Source organism: Bombina bombina, chromosome 4 (genome assembly GCF_027579735.1).
Source record: "Bombina bombina isolate aBomBom1 chromosome 4, aBomBom1.pri, whole genome shotgun sequence".
Lineage (NCBI taxonomy): Eukaryota > Metazoa > Chordata > Amphibia > Anura > Bombinatoridae > Bombina > Bombina bombina.
Window position 1 is genome coordinate 601807944 of NC_069502.1, and position 14633 is coordinate 601822576.

Sequence of the window (14633 nt, forward strand, 5' to 3'; positions counted from 1 at the left end):
CTAACACAGCCCCATTGTTTCCTATGGGGAAACACTTCCTACGTCTGCACCTAACACTCTAACATGTACCCCGAGTCTAAACACCCCTAACCTTACACTTATTAACCCCTATTCTGCCGCCCCCGCTATCGCTGACCCCTGCATATTATTATTAATCCCTAATCTGCCGCTCCGTAAACCGTCGCTACTTACATTATCCCTATTTACCCCTAATTTGCTGCCCCTAACACCGCTGACCCCTATATTATATTTATTAACCCCTAATCTGCCCCCCACAACGTCGCCTCCACCTGCCTACACTTATTAACCCCTAATTTTCCGACCGGACCGCACCGCTATTATAATAAAGTTATTAACCCCTAATCCGCCTCACTAACCCTATAATAAATAGTATTAACCCCTAATCTGCCCTCCCTAACATCGCCGACACCTAACTTCAATTATTAACCCCTAATCTGCCGACTGGAGCTCACCGCTATTCTAATAAATGTATTAACCCCTAAAGCTAAGTCTAACCCTAACACTAACACCCCCCTAAGTTAAATATAATTTTATTCTAACGAAATTAATTAACTCTTATTAAATAAATTATTCCTATTTAAAGCTAAATACTTACCTGTAAAATAAATCCTAATATAGCTACAATATAAATTATAATGATATTATAGCTATTTTAGGATTAATATTTATATTACAGGTAACTTTGTATTTATTTTAACCAGGTACAATAGCTATTAAATAGTTAAGAACTATTTAATAGCTAAAATAGTTAAAATAATTACAAATTTTCCTGTAAAATAAATCCTAACCTAAGTTACAATTAAACCTAACACTACACTATCAATAAATAAATTAAATAAAATACCTATAATTATCTACAATTAAACCTAACACTACACTATCAATAAATAAATTAAATACAATTCCTACAAATAAATACAATGAAATAAACTAACTAATAAAAAAGAACTAAGTTACAAAAAATAAAAAAATATTTACAAACATTAGAAATATATTACAACAATTTTAAACTAATTACACCTACTCTAAGCCCCCTAATAAAATAACAAAGCCCCCCAAAATAAAAAAATGCCCTACCCTATTCTAAATTACTAAAGTTCAAAGCTCTTTTACCTTACCAGCCCTGAACAGGGCCCTTTGCGGGGCATGCCCCAAGAAGTTCAGCTCTTTTGCTTGTAAAAAAAAACATACAATACCCACCCCCCAACATTACAACCCACCACCCACATACCCCTAATCTAACCCAAACCCCCCTTAAATAAACCTAACACTAAGCCCCTGAAGATCAGCCAATCAGATTGAGCTCGCATTCTATTGGCTGATCGGAACAGCCAATAGAATGCAAGCTCAATCTGATTGGCTGATTGGATCAGCCAATCGGATTGCACTTGATTCTGATTGGCTGACTCCATCAGCCAATCAGAATATTCCTACCTTAATTATAGATAGAATCCTATCAGCCAATCGGAATTCGAGGGACGCCATCTTGGATGACGTCATATAAAGGAACCGTCAATCGTCATTCAGTCGTCGGCCAGGATGGATGTTCCGCGTCGGAGGTCTTCAGGATGCTGCCGCTCTGCTCCGGATGGATGACGATAGAAGATTCCGCTTGGATGAAGACTTCAATCGGATGGAAGACCTCTTCTGCCCCGCTTGGATGAAGACTTCTACCGGATGGAGGACCTCTTCTTGCTCCGCTTGGATGAAGAATTTGGCTCGGCTGGGTGAAGACGACTCAAGGTAGGGAGATCTTCAGGGGCTTAGTGTTAGGTTTATTTAAGGGGGGTTTGGGTTAGATTAGGGGTATGTGGGTGGTGGGTTGTAATGTTGGGGGGTATTGTATGTTTTTTTTTACAGGCAAAAGAGCTGAACTTCTTGGGGCATGCCCCGCAAAGGGCCCTGTTCAGGGCTGGTAAGGTAAAAGAGCTTTGAACTTTAGTAATTTAGAATAGGGTAGGGCATTTTTTTATTTTGGGGGGCTTTGTTATTTTATTAGGGGGCTTAGAGTAGGTGTAATTAGTTTAAAATTGTTGTAATATATTTCTAATGTTTGTAAATATGTTTTTATTTTTTGTAACTTAGTTCTTTTTTATTAGTTAGTTTATTTCATTGTATTTATTTGTAGGAATTGTATTTAATTTATTTATTGATAGTGTAGTGTTAGGTTTAATTGTAGATAATTATAGGTATTTAATTTAATTTATTTATTGATAGTGTAGTGTTAGGTTTAATTGTAACTTAGGTTAGGATTTATTTTACAGGTAAATTTGTAATTATTTTAACTATTTTAGCTATTAAATAGTTCTTAACTATTTAATAGCTAGTGTACCTGGTTAAAATAAATACAAAGTTACCCGTAAAATAAATATTAATCCTAAAATAGCTATAATATAAATATAATTTATATTGTAGCTATATTAGGATTTATTGTACAGGTAAGTATTTAGCTTTAAATAGGAATAATTTATTTAAGAAGAATTAATTAATTTCGTTAAATTAAAAATATATTTAACTTAAGGGGGTGTTAGTGCTAGGGTTAGACTTAGCTTTAGGGGTTAATACATTTATTAGAATAGCGGTGAGCTCCAGTCGGCAGATTAGGGGTTAATAATTTAAGTTAGGTGTCGGCGATGTTAGGGAGGGCAGATTAGGGGTTAATACTATTTATTATAGGGTTAGTGAGGCGGATTAGGGGTTAATAACTTTATTATAATAGCGGTGCGGTCCGGTCGGAAAATTAGGGGTTAATAAGTGTAGGCAGGTGGAGGCGACGTTGTGGGGGGCAGATTAGGGGTTAATAAATATAATATAGGGGTTGGCGGTGTTAGGGGCAGCAAATTAGGGGTACATAGGGATAATGTAACTAGCGACGGTTTACGGAGCGGCAGATTAGGGGTTAATTATTGTAGGTAGCTGGCTGCGACGTTGTAGGGGGCAGGTTAGGGGTTAATAAATATAATATAGGGGTCGGCGGTTTTAGGGGCAGCAGATTAGGGGTACATAAGTATAACATAGGTGGCGGTCGGCAGATTAGGGGTTAAAAAAATGTATTCGAGTGTCGGCGATGTGGGGAGGCCTAGGTTTAGGGGTACATAGGTAGTTTATGGGTGTTAGTGTACTTTAGAGTACAGTAGTTAAGAGCTTTATGAACTGGCGTTAGCCCAGAAAGCTCTTAACTACTGACTTTTTTCTGCGGCTGGAGTTTTGTCGTTAGATTTCTAACGCTCACTTCAGACACAACTCTAAATACCGGAGTTAGAAAGATCCCATTGAAAAGATAGGATACGCAATTGACGTAAGGGGATCTGCGGTATGGAAAAGTCGCGGCTGAAAAGTGAGCGTTAGACCCTTTTTTGAATGACTCCAAATACCGGCGGTAGCCTAAAACCAGCGTTAGGAGCCTCTAACGCTGGTTTTCACGGCTACCGCCAAACTCCAAATCTAGGCCTGAGAGTCCAAACTATTTCTTCAACTTTTTCGCAACTTGAAACTCTGTGATATTTGGAGGATTCAAAATCCTGATCTTAGGAACTTCTCGTGTCACTCAAAAGCACACAAAACGCTTTCAAGAATCGACCTCTTCCTGGTGGACGAAAGATTGTGTAAATCAAAACTAGTTGCTGAAATTCTACCTATTACCATTTCAGATCACGCCCCGATTACTCTTGAATTTCAATTAAAGCCAATGGGGAACAGGAATTTCTTCTGTTAAGTGTGATCAGTCCACGGGTCATCATTACTTCTGGGATATTACTCCTCCCCAACAGGAAGTGCAAGAGGATTCACCCAGCAGAGCTGCATATAGCTCCTCCCCTCTACGTCACTCCCAGTCATTCTCTTGCACCCAACGACTAGATAGGATGTGTGAGAGGACTATGGTGATTATACTTAGTTTTATATCTTCAATCAAAAGTTTGTTATTTTAAAATAGCACCGGAGTGTGTTATTATCTCTCTGGCAGAGTTTGAAGAAGAATCTACCAGAGTTTTTGTTATGATTTTAGCCGGAGTAGTTAAGATCATATTGCTGTTTCTCGGCCATCTGAGGAGAGGTAAACTTCAGATCAGGGGACAGCGGGCAGATGAATCTGCATAGAGGTATGTAGCAGTTTTTATTTTCTGACAGTGGAATTGATGAGAAAATCCTGCCATACCGATATAATGTCATGTATGTATACTTTACACTTCAGTATTCTGGGGAATGGTACTTCACTAGAATTACACTGTAAGAAATACATAAAGCTGTTTAATAACTAGAGATTATGTTTAACGTTTTTGCTGGAATGTAAAATCGTTTTCATTTACTGAGGTACTGAGTGAATAAATGTTTGGGCACTATTTTTTCACTTGGCAGTTGCTTAATCTGTTTTTCTGACAGTTTCTGTTCTCCCTCACTGCTGTGTGTGAGGGGGAGGGGCCGTTTTTTTGGCGCTTTTACTGCATCAAATATTTCAGTCAGCAACTCATTGTATTCCCTGCATGATCCGGTTCATCTCTACAGAGCTCAGGGGTCTTCAAAACTTATTTTGAGGGAGGTAATTTCTCTCAGCAGAGCTGTGAGAATTATAGTTTGACTGAGATAAAAAACGTTTATTCTGTAATTTGTTTCCTGCTTTCAGAATTTGTTATCTTTGCTAATGGGATTAAACCTTTGCTAAAGTTGTGTTGTTTACAAGGATTGAGGCTATAACTGTTTCAATTTATTAATTTTCACCTGTCATAGATCTTCTGTGCTTCTTAAAGGCACAGTACGTTTTAATATTATTCTAATTGAATTGTATTTCCAAGTTGCAAGTTTATTTGCTAGATACTTACCTTCACATACCGATTCACAAAGATCATTATCGGTACCTAAGGTTTGCCTTCCTAGACAGGCATTACCAGTTTGTGGCTCTTCCATTCGGATTGGCTACAGCTCCAAGAATCTTCACAAAGGTTCTGGGTGCTCTTCTGGCGGTACTAAGACCGCGGGGAATCTCGGTAGCTCCATACCTAGACGACATTCTGATACAAGCTTCAAGCTTTCAAACTGCCAAGTCTCATACAGAGTTAGTGCTGGCATTTCTAAGTTCACATGGATGGAAGGTGAACGAAAAGAAAAGTTCACTCGTTCCACTCACAAGAGTTCCCTTCCTGGGGACTCTTATAGATTCTGTAGAAATGAAGATTTACCTGACAGAGGACAGGCTAACAAGACTTCAAAGTGCTTGCCGCACCCTTCATTCCATTCAACACCGGTCAGTGGCTCAATGCATGGAGGGAATCGGCTTAATGGTAGCGGCGATGGACATAGTACCCTTTGCACGCTTACACCTCAGACCACTGCAACTGTGCATGCTAAGTCAGTGGAATGGGGATTACTCAGACTTATCCCCTTCTCTGAATCTGGATCAAGAGACCAGAAATTCTCTTCTATGGTGGCTTTCTCGGCCACATCTGTCCAGGGGGATGCCATTCAGCAGACCAGACTGGACAATTGTAACAACAGACGCCAGCCTTCTAGGTTGGGGTGCCGTCTGGAATTCTCTGAAGGCTCAGGGACAATGGAGTCAGGAGGAGAGTCTCCTGCCAATAAACATTCTGGAATTGAGAGCAGTTCTCAATGCCCTCCTGGCTTGGCCCCAGTTGACAACTCGGGGGTTCATCAGGTTTCAGTCGGACAACATCACGACTGTAGCTTACATCAACCATCAGGGAGGGACAAGAAGCTCCCTAGCTATGATGGAAGTATCAAAGATAATTCTCTGGGCAGAGTCTCACTCTTGCCACCTGTCAGCAATCCACATCCCGGGAGTGGAGAACTGGGAGGCGGATTTCTTAAGTCGTCAGACTTTTCATCCGGGGGAGTGGGAACTTCATCCGGAGGTCTTTGCCCAAATACTTCGACGTTGGGGCAAACCAGAGATAAATCTCATGGCGTCTCGACAGAACGCCAAGCTTCCTCGTTACGGGTCCAGATCCAGGGATCCAGGAGCAGTCCTGATAGATGCTCTGACAGCACCTTGGGACTTCAGGATGGCTTACGTGTTTCCACCCTTCCCGTTGCTTCCGCGATTGATTGCCAGAATCAAACAAGAGAGAGCATCAGTGATTCTAATAGCACATGCGTGGCCACGCAGGACTTGGTATGCAGACCTGGTGGACATGTCATCCTGTCCACCTTGGTCTCTACCTCTGAAACAGGACCTTCTGATACAGGGTCCCTTCAAACATCAAAATCTAACTTCTCTGAAGCTGACTGCTTGGAAATTGAACGCTTGATTTTATCAAGACGTGGGTTTTCTGAGTCAGTTATTGATACCTTAATACAGGCTAGGAAACCTGTTACCAGAAAGATTTACCATAAGATATGGCGTAAATACCTATATTGGTGTGAATCCAAAGGTTACTCTTGGAGTAAGGTTAGGATTCCTAGGATATTGTCTTTTCTACAAGAAGGTTTAGAAAAGGGTTTATCTGCTAGTTCATTAAAGGGACAGATCTCAGCTCTGTCCATTCTGTTACACAAACGTCTGTCAGAAGTTCCTGACGTCCAGGCTTTTTGTCAGGCTTTGACCAGGATTAAGCCTGTGTTTAAAACTGTTGCTCCACCATGGAGTCTAAATCTTGTTCTTAATGTTTTTCAGGGCGTTCCGTTTGAACCCCTTCATTCCATTGATATAAAGTTGTTATCTTGGAAAGTTCTATTTTTAATGGCTATTTCCTCGGCTCGAAGAGTCTCTGAATTATCAGCCTTACATTGTGATTCTCCTTATTTGATTTTTCATTCGGATAAGGTAGTCCTGCGTACTAAACCTGGGTTCTTACCTAAGGTAGTTACTAACAGGAATATCAATCAAGAGATTGTTGTTCCTTCTTTATGCCCAAATCCTTCTTCAAAGAAGGAACGTCTACTGCACAACCTGGATGTAGTCCGTGCTCTAAAATTTTACTTACAGGCAACTAAGGAATTTCGACAAACGTCTTCTCTGTTTGTCATTTACTCTGGGCAGAGGAGAGGTCAAAAAGCTTCCGCTACCTCTCTTTCTTTTTGGCTTCGTAGCATAATTCGTTTAGCTTATGAGACTGCTGGACAGCAGCCTCCTGAAAGAATTACAGCTCATTCTACTAGAGCTGTGGCTTGCACTTGGGCCTTCAAGAATGAGGCCTCTGTTGAACAGATTTGCAAGGCTGCAACTTGGTCTTCGCTTCATACTTTTTTCCAAATTTTACAAATTTGACACTTTTGCTTCATCGGAGGCTATTTTTGGGAGAAAGGTTCTTCAGGCAGTGGTTCCTTCTGTATAAAGAGCCTGCCTATCCCTCCCGTCATCCGTGTACTTTTGCTTTGGTATTGGTATCCCAGAAGTAATGATGACCCGTGGACTGATCACACTTAACAGAAGAAAACATAATTTATGCTTACCTGATAAATTCCTTTCTTCTGTAGTGTGATCAGTCCACGGCCCGCCCTGTTTTTAAGGCAGGTAAATATTTTTTAATTTATACTCCAGTCACCACTTCACCCTTGGCTTTTCCTTTCTCGTTGGTCCTTGGTCGAATGACTGGGAGTGACGTAGAGGGGAGGAGCTATATGCAGCTCTGCTGGGTGAATCCTCTTGCACTTCCTGTTGGGGAGGAGTAATATCCCAGAAGTAATGATGACCCGTGGACTGATCACACTACAGAAGAAAGGAATTTATCAGGTAAGCATAAATTATGTTTTTGGCTTTTCCTTCCCACGATATCTAGCAACTGACTTAAAATTAAAAAATTGGCTTACCTCTAGATTTCGGGAATACACGCTCTTTAATCAACAACATACCTCCAAGCCTGCCCTGTTTTGGGAGACTGCGAAGGCGGTCCTCCGAGGGGAAATATTAGCGTATACCATCTCTAGTTTTAAAAAAATCAAAAGGAGGGAAAGCGAAGTATTAAAGGCCGTTACTAATGCATATAATCGCTATATTCTATGTAAGACACCTGAAAACTGGTCTAGGTACAACACAGCACTGGCAGAAAGAGATTCCCTATTACTTTATAAAACCACACAGAGAGACCTCAGGTTACAGGCCAAATTTAAATTATACCACTATGGTAACAAAGCAGGGAAGCTGTTGGCAAACTTAGGCCTAGATTTGGAGTTTGGCGTTAGCCGTGAAAACCAGCGTTAGAGGCTCCTAACGCTGGTTTTAGGCTACCGCCGGTATTTGGAGTCAGTGATTAAAGGGTCTAACGCTCACTTTTCAGCCGCGACTTTTCCATACCGCAGATCCCCTTACGTCAATTGCGTATCCTATCTTTTCAATGGGATCTTTCTAACGCCGGTATTTAGAGTCGTTTCTGAAGTGAGCGTTAGAGCTCTAACGACAAAACTCCAGCCGCAGGAAAATAGCAGTAGTTAAGAGCTTTCTGGGCTAACGCCGGTTCATAAAGCTCTTAACTACTGTACCCTAAAGTACACTAACACCCATAAACTACCTATGTACCCCTAAACCGAGCTCCCCCCACATCGCCGCCACTCGATTAATTTTTTTTTAACCCCTAATCTGCCGACCGCCACCTACGTTATACTTATGTACCCCTAATCTGCTGCCCCTAACCCCGCCGACCCCTGTATTACATTTATTAACCCCTAACCTGCCCCCCACAACGTCGCCGCCAGCTACTTAAAATAATTAACCCCTAATCTTCCGACCGCAAAGCGCCGCCACCTACGTTATCCCTATGTACCCCTAATCTGCTGCCCCTAACACCGCCGACCCCTATATTATATTTATTAACCCCTAATCTGCCCCCCTCAACGTCGCCGACACCTGCCTACACTTATTAACCCCTAATCTGCCGAGCGGACCTGAGCGCTACTATAATAAATGTATTAACCCCTAATCCGCCTCACTAACCCTATAATAAATAGTATTAACCCCTAATCTGCCCTCCCTAACATCGTCGACACCTAACTTCAATTATTAACCCCTAATCTGACGACCGGAGCTCACCGCTACTATAATAAATGGATTAACCCCTAAAGCTAAGTCTAACCCTAACTCTAACACCCCCCTAAATTAAATATAATTTAAATCTAACGAAATAAATGAACTCTTATTAAATAAATTATTCCTATTTAAAGCTAAATACTTACCTGTAAAATACATCCTAATATAGCTACAATATAAATTATAATTATATTATAGCTATTTTAGGATTTATATTTATTTTACAGGCAACTTGCTAATTATTTTAACCAGGTACAATAGCTATTTAATAGTTACCTAGTTAAAATAATAACAAATTTACCTGTAAAATAAATCCTAACCTAAGATATAATTAAACCTAACACTACCCTATCAATAAATAAATTAAATAAACTACCTACAATTACCTACAATTAACCTAACACTACACTATCAATAAATTAATTAAACACAATTCCTACAAATAAATACAATTAAATAAACTAGCTAAAGTACAAAAAATAAAAAAGAACTAAGTTACAAAAAATAAAAAAATATTTACAAACATAAGAAAAATATTACAACAATTTTAAACTAATTACACCTACTCTAAGCCCCCTAATAAAATAACAAAGCCCCCCAAAATAAAAAATTCCCTACCCTATTCTAAATTAAAAAAGGTAAAAGCTCTTTTACCTTACCAGCCCTGAACAGGGCCCTTTGCGGGGCATGCCCCAAGAATTTCAGCTCTTTTGCCTGTAAAAAAAAACATACAATACCCCCCCCCCAACATTACAACCCACCACCCACATACCCCTAATCTAACCCAAACCCCCCTTAAATAAACCTAACACTAAGCCCCTGAAGATCTTCCTACCTTGTCTTCACCATCCAGGTTCACCGATCCGTCCTGAAGAGCTCCTCCGATGTCCTGATCCAAGCCCAAGCGGGGGGCTGAAGAGGTCCATGATCCGGTCAAAGTCTTCATCCAAGCGGGGCAGAAGAGGATCTTCCATCCGATTGAAGTCTTCATCCAAGCAGCATCCATCCGGAGCGAAGCGGCAGGATCCTGAAGACCTCCAGTGCGGAACATCCATCCGGCCCGACGACTGAACGACGAATGACTGTTCCTTTAAGGGACGTCATCCAAGATGGCGTCCCTCGAATTCCGATTGGCTGATAGGCCGATCAGCCAATCAGATTGAGCTCGCATTCTATTGGCTGATCGGAACAGCCAATAGAATGCGAGCTCAATCTGATTGGCTGATTGGATCAGCCAATCGGATTGAACTTGATTCTGATTGGCTGATTCCATCAGCCAATCAGAAAATTCCTACCTTAATTCCGATTGGCTGATAGAATCCTATCAGCCAATCGGAATTCGAGGGACGCCATCTTGGATGACGTCCCTTAAAGGAACAGTCATTCATCGTTCAGTCGTCGGGCCGGATGGATGTTCCGCGCTGGAGGTCTTCAGGATCCTGCCGCTTCGCTCTGGATGGATGCTGCTTGGATGAAGACTTCAATCGGATGGAAGATCCTCTTCTGCCCCGCTTGGATGAAGACTTTGACCGGATCATGGACCTCTTCAGCCCCCCGCTTGGGCTTGGATCAGGACATCGGAGGAGCTCTTCAGGACGGATCGGTGAACCTGGATGGTGAAGACAAGGTAGGAAGATCTTCAGGGGCTTAGTGTTAGGTTTATTTAAGGGGGGTTTGGGTTAGATTAGGGGTATGTGGGTGGTGGGTTGTAATGTTGGGGGGGGTATTGTATGTTTTTTTTTACAGGCAAAAGAGCTGAAATTCTTGGGGCATGCCCCGCAAAGGGCCCTGTTCAGGGCTGGTAAGGTAAAAGAGCTTTTACCTTTTTTAATTTAGAATAGGGTAGGGAATTTTTTATTTTGGGGGGCTTTGTTATTTTATTAGGGGGCTTAGAGTAGGTGTAATTAGTTTAAAATTGTTGTAATATTTTTCTTATGTTTGTAAATATTTTTTTATTTTTTGTAACTTAGTTCTTTTTTATTTTTTGTACTTTAGCTAGTTTATTTAATTGTATTTATTTGTAGGAATTGTGTTTAATTAATTTATTGATAGTGTAGTGTTAGGTTAATTGTAGGTAATTGTAGGTAGTTTATTTAATTAATTTATTGATAGGGTAGTGTTAGGTTTAATTATATCTTAGGTTAGGATTTATTTTACAGGTAAATTTGTTATTATTTTAACTAGGTAACTATTAAATAGCTATTGTACCTGGTTAAAATAATTACCAAGTTGCCTGTAAAATAAATATAAATCCTAAAATAGCTATAATATAATTATAATTTATATTGTAGCTATATTAGGATGTATTTTACAGGTAAGTATTTAGCTTTAAATAGGAATAATTTATTTAATAAGAGTTAATTTATTTCGTTAGATTTAAATTATATTTAACTTAGGGGGGTGTTAGTGTTAGGGTTAGACTTAGCTTTAGGGGTTAATCCATTTATTATAGTAGCGGTGAGCTCCGGTCGTCAGATTAGGGGTTAATAATTGAAGTTAGGTGTCGGCGATGTTAGGGAGGGCAGATTAGGGGTTAATACTATTTATGATAGGGTTAGTGAGGCGGATTAGGGGTTAATAACTTTATTATAGTAGCGCTCAGGTCCGCTCGGCAGATTAGGGGTTAATAAGTGTAGGCAGGTGTCGGCGACGTTGTGGGGGGCAGATTAGGGGTTAATAAATATAATATAGGGGTCGGCGATGTTAGGGCAGCAGATTAGGGGTACATAGGGATAACGTAGGTTGCGGCGGTTTACGGAGCGGCAGATTAGGGGTTAATAAGTGTTGGCAGGTGTCGGCGACGTTGTGGGGGGCAGATTAGGGGTTAATAAATATAATATAGGGGTCGGCGATGTTAGGGCAGCAGATTAGGGGTACATAGGGATAACGTAGGTTGCGGCGGTTTACAGAGCGGCAGATTAGGGGTTAATAATAATATGCAGGGGTTAGCGATAGCGGGGGCGGCAGATTAGGGGTTAATAAGTGTAAGGTTAGGGGTGTTTAGACTCGGGGTACATGTTAGAGTGTTAGGTGCAGACGTAGGAAGTGTTTCCCCATAGGAAACAATGGGGCTGCGTTAGGAGCTGAACGCTGCTTTTTTGCAGGTGTTAGGTTTTTTTTCAGCTCAAACAGCCCCATTGTTTCCTATGGGGATATCGTGCACGAGCACGTTTTTGAGGCTGGCCGCGTCCGTAAGCAACTCTGGTATCGAGAGTTGCATTTGCTGTAAAAATGCTCTACGCTCCTTTTTTGGAGCCTAACGCAGCATTTGTTTGAACTCTCGATACCAGAGTTAAATTTATGGTGCGGCCAGAAAAAAGCCCGCGGAGCGTTAACAGCCCTTCTACCGCCGAACTCCAAATCTAGGCCTTAGTTAAGACTGAAAGAGGTTCCTCTATAATAAAAACTATAAAAAATGGCACTAAAAACTTTAACTCTTCTGAAGAAATACGTAGGGTATTTGCAGAATACTATGAGTCTCTGTACACCTCTAAAGTCTCTAATACTACACAGAGAGAAAACTTCTGGAACCAAATAACCTTTCCAACTTTGACTCCTGACCTACTTGTAACATTACAAGCTCCCTTCACTGAAGCTGAAGTCTCTACAACGATTCAAAAACTTTCCTCCAACAAAGTTCCGGGACCCGACGCACTTCCAAATGAATTTTATAAAATATTAGCACCTGAGATAACAAAGCATTTAACGTTACTTTTTAATGATATCTATATCTCAGGCAACACCCCAACTAAGGAATTTGTTGCGTCCTATACAACTGTTATTCTAAAACAGGGGAAAGACCCAGATAAAAAGGAGTCATATAGACCCATCGCGCTCCTAAATACGGACTACAAACTCCTCACATCTATTTTAGCAAGTAGGCTTCAACGTCTGCTTTCCATCATTATACATAAAGATCAAGCAGGCTTCCTCTTAAAGCGAAATTCATCCGCTAAGATAAGAGAGGTATTCACGACAATAGAATATTTTAAGATGCTGGACTCGGGGATGATGGGGGGAGAGGACATCCCTGATTTGGCGATTATATCTATCGACGTGGAAAAGGCGTTTGACTCGGTACATTATGATCACCTATCCTTTACATTACAGCAGTTTGGTCTCGGAGGTAATTTTCTTCGCTCTTTTAACAATCTCTATAGTAATGCATCCACGAGAATCCTAGTTAATGGTGACATGACTCCAGGCATAAGACTGGGAAGGGGGACCAGGCAGGGGTGTCCTCTCTCTCCCCTTCTCTTCGACCTGGCTATCGAACCACTTGCTATTCAAATTCACCATCAACTCGAAGGGATTAAAATTAAGGGGAAAGAACTGCAAATTGCACTGTATGCAGACGATGTACTGGTCTATTTATCCAATACAGCTAGAAATATCCCAAAGCTTCTTGCTATCATAGATCAATTAGGCTCCTTTTCCGGATACAAAGTAAATATTTTAAAATCAGAGCTCTGTTGGCTTAAACATACTAGGGACTCCTGTGTAACTATCCCATTTTCTATAGTTCAAGATGCATTTAGGTACTTGGGTATTTGGATTTCTCCTAACCCCAGTGCCTGGTATGACTTAAATCTTCTCCCGGTACTTAATAGAGTTAGAGAAGCTTTCAAAAACTGGCAAAAACTTCCTTTATCTCTCTCAGGACGTATCGCACTTTATAAAATGACCCTCCTTCCAAAAAATTCTGTACGTGCTTCAGAACACATCACTTATCTTGAAAACAAAAGATATCTTATCCTTTAACTCAGCGCTTCGTTCTTTTCTATGGCAGAATAGGAAACCCAGGATATATCTATCTAAACTAATCCTTCCTGTAGAGCAGGGGGGACTTTCGTTACCAGACATTCGTTTATATAATGTAGTGTTTCAGGCTAGAGTAGTAGTGGATTGGTTAACTAACGCTAATTAAGTAACAAGTCTTGATCTTGAAAAAAATATAGCCCACCCATACTCCCTAATGGCCCTTCTACATTGTAATAACAATATAATCCCGCCTAACCTAAAAAAAATAAAGTCTATCTATAACCCAATCCAAATGTGGAAGAGGATAGGTTCTATGTTACATATCCAAGTTAATGTCTCACGATATCTACCACTGTTAAACAATCCACAATTTCAAGCTGGGATACAATCAGCTCTTTTCACCAAATTGGAATCCCTGGTCCTCCTGAATATTTTTCAACTACTTGATTTTCAAAATAAATGCATCAAGACTTTTGACTCTCTTAAAGAGGATTTTCATCTTCCCAATAAAAACTTCTTCGCTTATCTCCAAGTACGACATTTTGCCCTTAAACTAGTAAACGATTTTGGCTGGGAGTGGTCTTTAGGTATACTCGAAAACTGGCTCTCTTTAGCTAAGATTGGCCTTACATCGATTACCTATATATATCAAAGATTGACTTCTCTTAAAGGCCCAGAAATGCTAGAAAACTTGCAGGCCAAATGGATAGCAATTCTTCCGGAAGACTTAGGAGCGACTCCCGCAGTAACCTTATCAATTCAAGCAGTTGCACGTGCTACTCTCTCCGCTACCTGGAGGGAGGCGCATGTTAAATTACTACATATGACATACTTCTCCCCAGAGAAGGGAACTAAATGTCGAAGTGCTACTTTC